This window comes from Palaemon carinicauda, chromosome 2, assembly GCF_036898095.1.
Source record: "Palaemon carinicauda isolate YSFRI2023 chromosome 2, ASM3689809v2, whole genome shotgun sequence".
NCBI classification, from domain to species: domain Eukaryota; kingdom Metazoa; phylum Arthropoda; class Malacostraca; order Decapoda; family Palaemonidae; genus Palaemon; species Palaemon carinicauda.
Genome location: NC_090726.1, coordinates 61,119,996 through 61,127,490, shown reverse-complemented (window position 1 = coordinate 61,127,490; position 7,495 = coordinate 61,119,996).

Genomic DNA, 7,495 nt, shown 5'->3' with positions numbered 1-7,495 from the left:
CACACACACACACATATATATATATATATATATCAATGTGAATCATATACATATGATTATAAATAAATATATATAATGTAAATTTATATATACGTATATAATTATACATTTATACATATAGATTTATATGTATATCAACTAAAATAAATACATATGTGCTGTATATACAAATATATATATATATATATATATATATATATATATATATATTATAGATATCTAAATACAGTATATTTGTATATATATACATATATATATATATGTGTGTGTATATGTACATACATACATACACTATACATATATATATATATATATATATATATATATATACACTTACAAGTACATATGTGGATATATAAATACATAGTTCATATAAATATACATATGTATATATCTAATTATATAGGTCTTATATATACATATGCATAAATATATATTTCTATATGAATATATATATATATATATATATATATATATATATATATATATATATAATCATACATATATATATACATATATATACATTAATATATACATACATATCTGTATACACACATCCTAATACAGCATTTAAGACAGATGCAGCACATATATGAATGTGTATTTAAGAATCTCAATAATTCGGATAGATTCATTTGAGATATTTTGTGTATTTACAATTCTTTACAGGAGTTAGAGTCAGCTTCCTCCCTCTTCTGGGAAATTAATAACGTAGGAGCAAATACCCAAAGGCTAATCCAGAACTCATCGGATTTTATACGTATTCAAAGTTTTGGGGATTACAGACGTCCTCTCCCAGTGTTCGCTAATCCTTGTTTTCCATACTATTGTATTTAATATTTCATGTGAAGCTTTCATCTACGTTATGGCCAAATGGCCTGAGGAAATTCTCTACAAGCAGCCTTGAAGCTTTGATGAAACTTTGGTGAATGTAGTACATTTACTTATAGTTTTTTTTTCATTCCATTAATTCTTCTTCTTCTTCTTCTTCTTATGGCCCCCTGTGGCCACGGGGGCATAACAACAATCAGAATAGCGCCAACGTATCCATGCTTGTCGTAAGACCCGACTAAAAGGGACGAGACGAGGCGGCTGGGAAACCCCTCTTCTGTATTATATACTCCTTTGAGAAATCGAAGAGGTGGAGCTGGGGGGAGAGTGACTGCTCTCCGCACTCTAGTTTTGGGGTGTCTGAATGTGCGTAGATGTAGTACGATAGAGAGTAAAAGATGTGAGATTGGAAGTATGTTTAGGAATAGAAGGATGGATATATTGGCTTTGTGTGAGACAAAGATAAAAGGGAAGGGTGAAGTAATGTTTGGTGAAGTGACTGGTAGAGTGTCTGGGATTGAAATGGGAAGAGCAAGAGAGATTGTGGCCATTTGCTGAGTGAATGGATGACAGGGAAAGTAGTGGAATGGAAGGAGCTATCATCTAGGTTAACGTGGGTAAGGGTTAGGTTGGATAGGGAATGTTGAGCTTTTGTTATTGCGTATGGGCCAGAATGTGAGAAAAGTGAAGAAGAGCAGAATGAGTTATGGAATGAATTAACTAAATGTGTAGAAGGACTGGGCAGAAGGAATTATGTAGTTGTCATGGGTGACTTAAATGCTAGAGTGAGCGCCTGAGAGATAGAAGGTTTCATTGGGAAGTATGGCATACCAGGTGAAAATGAGAGTGGAGAGAGACTGGCAGATATGTGTGTTGAGCAAGAGATGGTGATAAGATCTAACTTTTTCAAAAAGAAAGATAAAAACAAGTATACATGGGTAAGAGTGGCAAATGGAAGAGTGGTAGAAAGGGATTTAATGGATTGTGTTGATTACTAGAAGAATGTTTGGAAGATTGAAAGACGTGCACATGTTTATGAGTATGGCTAATGATAATTTTTTGGTGGAAGGAAAACTAGTTGTAGCAAAAGAGTGGGGGAATAGAGTAGGTGGATGTAGAAGGGAGCTAGTGAGGGTTGAAGAGTTAATAAAGCCTGAGGTAAAACGTAAATATCCAGAAAGGTTGAAACTGGTATATGACATAGTGAAAGTGAGAGAAACTGGTAATTTAGAGGAGGAGTGGAAGTTAGTAAAAGAAAATTTTGTTGGGATTGAAAGTGATGTCTGTGGCAAGAAGATTGTTGGAGGCAGCATGAGGAAGGGTAGTGAATGGTGGAATGAAGGAGTAACGGCAAAAGTGGAAGAGAAATAGAGGGCATTTGAAGAATGGCTGCAGAGTAATAGTGTAGATAAGTATGAAAGATATAAAGACAAAAATGTGGAAGTAAAGCGCAACGTAACTGGGGCAAAGAGGGCGGCTGACCTGAGCTGGGGTCAGGGATTGGGTTGTTCATATGAAGAGAATACGATGTTTTGAAAAGAAGTGAAGAGAGTAAGGAAGGCTGGTTTGAGAATTGAAGAGACAGTGAAAGATGGAAATGGAAGGTTGCTAAAAGGAGAGGAGGCAAGGAAAAGGTGGGCAGAATATTTTGAAAATTTATTGAATGTTGAGGATAATAGGAAGGCAGATATAATTGATGTTGCAGGTGTTGTGGTGACAGTGATGAGGTTATATGGAATTGGTGGAAGGTTGTTGCAAGCAGTGAAAAGTTTCTATAAAAGTAGTAAAACGTGTAATTGGATAGGAAATGAAGTGAGCGATTGGTTTCCAATGAGAGTGGGGCTGAGACAGGGATGTGTGATGTCGTCATGGTTGTTTAACTTGTATGTTGATGGAGTGGTAAGAGAGGTGAATGCTCGAGTGCTTGGGTGAGGATTGAAACTGATAGACGAGAATGATCATGAATGGGAGGTAAATCAGTTGTTGTTTGCGGATGATACTGTACTGGTTGCAGACTCAGAAGAGAAGATTGGCCGATTAGTGACAGAATTTGGAAGGGTATGTGAGAGAAGGAAGTTGAGAATTAATGTGGGTAAAAATAAGGTTATGAGATGTACGAGAAGGGAAGGTAGTGCGAGGTTGAATATCATGTTGAATGGAGAGTTACTTGAGGAAGTAGATCAGTTTAAGTACTTGGAGTCTGTTGTTGCAGCAAATGGTGGAGTGGAAGCAGATGTACGTCAGAGAGTGAATGAAGGATGCAAAGTGTTGGAGGCAGTGAAGGGTGTGGTAAAGAATAGAATGTTAGGCATGAATGAAAAGAGAGTTCTGTATGAGAAAATGATTGTTCCAACAGTGATGTATGGATCAGAGTTGTGGGGAATGAAAGTGACAGAGAGACAGAAATTGAATGTGTTTGAGATGAAGTGTCTGAGGAGTATGGCTGGTGTATCTAGAGTAGGAACGAAGTAGTGTGGATGGGAACGGGTGTAAGAAATAATTTAGCAGCTAGAGTGGATATGAGTGTGTTGAGGTGGTTTGGCCATGTTGAGAGAATGGAAAATGGCTGTCTGCTAAAGAAGATGATGAATGCAAGAGTTGATGGGAGAAGTACAAGAGGAAGGCCAAGGTTTGGGTGGATGGATGGAGTGAAGAAAGCTCTGGGTGATAGGAGGATAGATGTGAGAGATGCAAGAGAGCGTGCTAGAAATAAGAACGAATAGCGAGTGATTGTGACGTAGTTCTGGTAGGTCCTGCTGCTTCCTCTTGTCACCTTGGATGACCGCAGAGGTAGCAGCAGTAGGGGATTCAGCGTTATGAAGCTTCATCTGTGGTCGATAACGGGGGTGGGTGGGCTGTGGCAACCTAGCAGTATGAGCCGAACTTGGTTGAGTCAGGAAAAGCGTAGAGAGGAACAGTCCCCTTTTTTTCATTTGTTTGATGTTGTCTGCTCCCCAAAATTGGGGAAAGTGCCTTGGTATATAGATAGATTATTACTATCATTATTATTATTATTATTATTATTATTATTATTAGCTCAGCTATAACCCTAGCTGGAAAAGCAGGATGCTATATGCCCAAGTCTCCAACAAGGAAATATAGCCCAAAGAGGAAAAGAAATAAGGAGACAAAGTATATAATTGAAAAGTAATGAAAAAAGAAAAGATAATTTTTTTAGATCTGTAACAACGTTAAGATAGATCTGTCATATATATAAACTACGAATAAAGATTATGTGAGTGACTTATCTCAGCCTGTTCAACATAAAAACCTTCACTACAAGTGTGAACATCTGAAGATACTTATTCAAATACCTGATTAGGAAGATCATTCAACAGTCTAATCACAGCTGCAATTAAACTTCTAAAATATTGTGTTGTATTGAGCCTTATGATGGAAAAGGTAAGACTGTTAGAACTAATTGCTTGCCTAGTACTACGCACTGATTGGTATAGTCTGGGAAGATCCGAATGCAAAGGATGGTCAGAATTATGAAAAATCCTGTGCATCATGCAAAAGAACTAACTGAACGACGGTGCCAGAGACTTAGCTAGGCCTGAGGCTTGATTGAATTATATGATGTTTTGCCTATGCTGTGTAGCTCTTTTATTTGCATAATTTACTAATTTGCTCAAAGCACCTTGCATTGCAATCAATACATAATGTCAAAGAAACCCCCGAGTGTTATCATTCAGTACCAGTGGCATTCTGTTCTTAACTGTACCAACCGTGTTTCACACAATTGTACATAATTCCTTTTGTATATATTATGCTTGTATCTTCGCTCCTCCCTCGCACTAAAACGAACATGAAAATTCCTGTCTGCTTTTCCTCTGAAATATTGTCTGTCTTGTGAACTTGTTTTGTCCTGTTGCCTTGAGGTTTTGTATATAAGGAGAGTGTTCCACATTAATATAACTCAGTCGTTTCCAATCTGCCTTTGAGTTCACACCCATACTCGGCGCCGTCACATTGGTGACCCCGGAAGTCGACTCGCTCCCACTGCCTTCCACCCCCACCTCCCTCGCCCCTCCATCGTTGGTATTATGACGGAGGCTGACTCTACTCCGGCAGTTAGCACTGCGGCCGCCCCATTGAAACTTTCACCGTTAGCGTTCGCTTGGTTTCAACGCGCTGAAGTCCACTTTCGTATCAGGGGCGTGACTCGCTCAACCACCAAAGCGGATTATGTTCTCGCGGCGATACCCGAGGACACCTTCCCAGAAATATCCGACTGGCTTTGTGAACAAGGAGACACCCCAATAGCGTATGACGCCCTCAAATCATACCTTCTGCAGCAGTACTCGCCGTCGCCAGCCGCCCGTATAGCAAAGCTTTTTCAGCTCTCGCAACAACCGTTGGGGGACCAAAGAGCTTCGCTTGCCCTCAGGGAAATGACCAGTATCGCTCGCCTTCAACCTGCCGCAGACGGCTCTCCTCGTGAGGTGAACCTACTCCGCGCCCTTTGGATACGCCGTTTACCTGAACCTGTGCGCGCTGCCATACCCGATGTCGATAGTTTACCCATAAAGGACTTGATGACCAAAGCCGACGCCCTTATGGACAGCCACTTCAAGACCTCCATCAACGCCTCCACCCCTGACGACGAGGATGCCTATTCAACGTCAACCGAAGCTGACATGAATGCCGTAGGACATACACGCCTACCCCGTGACGTGCCGAAGCGGCGACAAAGCCGCCCACCACCCACCAATCGCTCGCGCCCCAACGAACGACTTCTACAGCCACTTACTACCTCCCATCCGCCGCAGTTTTGCTACTACCACTTCAGATTCGGGGCAACCGCGAAGAAATGTGCCAAAGATTGTCAGTGGCCAAAAAACGTGTAAGTAGGCCATCGCTTGTGGCGGTGGCCTCCCATGTTTCTAATCTTTTCTTTTTACAGGATGCAGGAACGGGCGTGCGATTTTTGGTAGACACGGGTGCTTGTCGTTCTCTTTTGCCAAGGAAACTCTTCAAGGCACAACGTAGTCTGTCTACATCTGCCGACGTCCGCTTGGTAGCTGCCAACGGATCTGCGATACCCACCCACGGTTACGAGAGCCTCACATTATCGTTCGGAAACGGTAAATTCAATTGGAAGTTTCTCGTTGCTGACGTCACAATGCCAATCCTCGGTGCGGATTTCCTCTCTCATTTCCACCTTCTGGTCGATGTCGCCCACCGACGATTGGTCAACGCAGACTCGTACTTGTCGACACCTCTTCAACCCGCCCCCTCTAACCTCGCTCTCCACATCAGCGCACCCACGGATGCCTACGCCCACCTCCTCACGTCGTACCCGGAGGTTTTCCGCCCAGAACTTCGCCAAACGCCCACGGTTCCTGCCAAGCACGGTATTTATCACCATATCAAGACGACGGGACCCCCAGTCTTCGCAAAATTCAGACGTCTGGCACCGGAACGATTGGCAGCCGCCAAACAGACGTTCGCCGAAATGGAGAAAATGGGCCTTTGCCAAAAGGCCTCCAGCCCATGGTCGTCACCCTTACACATCGTTCTGAAGAAAGACGGCTCCCTCCGTCCGTGCGGGGATTACAGGCGCCTGAACATGCAAACAGAACCGGATCACTACCCCCTCCCAAACATTGCCGATGTAACCTCCTACCTGCACAAAGCGAAGGTTTTCTCTACGCTCGACCTCCTGAAGGGGTATTATCAGGTGCCTATGAACCCAGAAGACATCCCCAAGACCACCATCACCACTCCGTTTGGCACATACACCTTCAATTACTCTTGTTTTGGCCTTCGTAATGCTGGGGCAACGTTTCAACGTCTCATGGATGGCATCTTAGGGGACCTCCCTTTCTGTGTATGTTATGTGGACGACATACTTGTGTTCTCCTCCTCAAAAGAGGAACACCTCCGTCACCTGCGCATCGTGCTCGACCGCCTGCAACAAAATGGCCTTGTAGTCCGGTAAGACAAGTGTACCTTTGGCGCCAACGAAGTGTCGTTCTTAGGGCACCGTATCACTCCTGAAGGAGTCCATCCCCTCCCTGAGAAGGTAGCAGCCGTTCAGAATTTCCCCACGCCCTCGACCGTCAAAGCTCTGCAGGAATTCTTGGGCATGATCAACTATTATCACCGTTTTCTGCCAGCCATTGCCGCCACTCTTGCTCCCCTCTACGCCTCCCTCAAGGGCAAGCCAAAGGACTTGAAGTGGGGTCCCCTTCAAGAAGCAGCCTTCTGCAATGCAAAGAAGGCCCTATCAACTGCTGCGGCTCTCACTTTTCCTATTCCACACGCCCCTCTCCTTCTCTCCACCGATGCCAGCCACGTCGCTATTGGTGCAGTACTCGAGCAGGTGGTCAAAGGCTCGCCCCGCCCATTGGCCTTCTTCAGCAGAAAACTGTCCAAGGCAGAATCGGGTTATTCTACCTTCGATCGAGAATTGCTGGCGGTGCACTTGGCTGTCCGTCACTTTCGCCATTTCTTAGAAGGTACGCCCTTCGTCATTCGCACAGACCACATGCCTCTGGTGCACGCCTTCACTCGACAGTCTGACGCCTGGTCCGCTCGTCAACGCCGACATCTCTCCGCCGTGGCTGAATACAATTGCACCCTCCAATACATCCCTGGGAAAATGAATCCCGTTGCCGATGCCCTGTCCAGAAACACGTTGGCTGCCGTTCAACTGGGA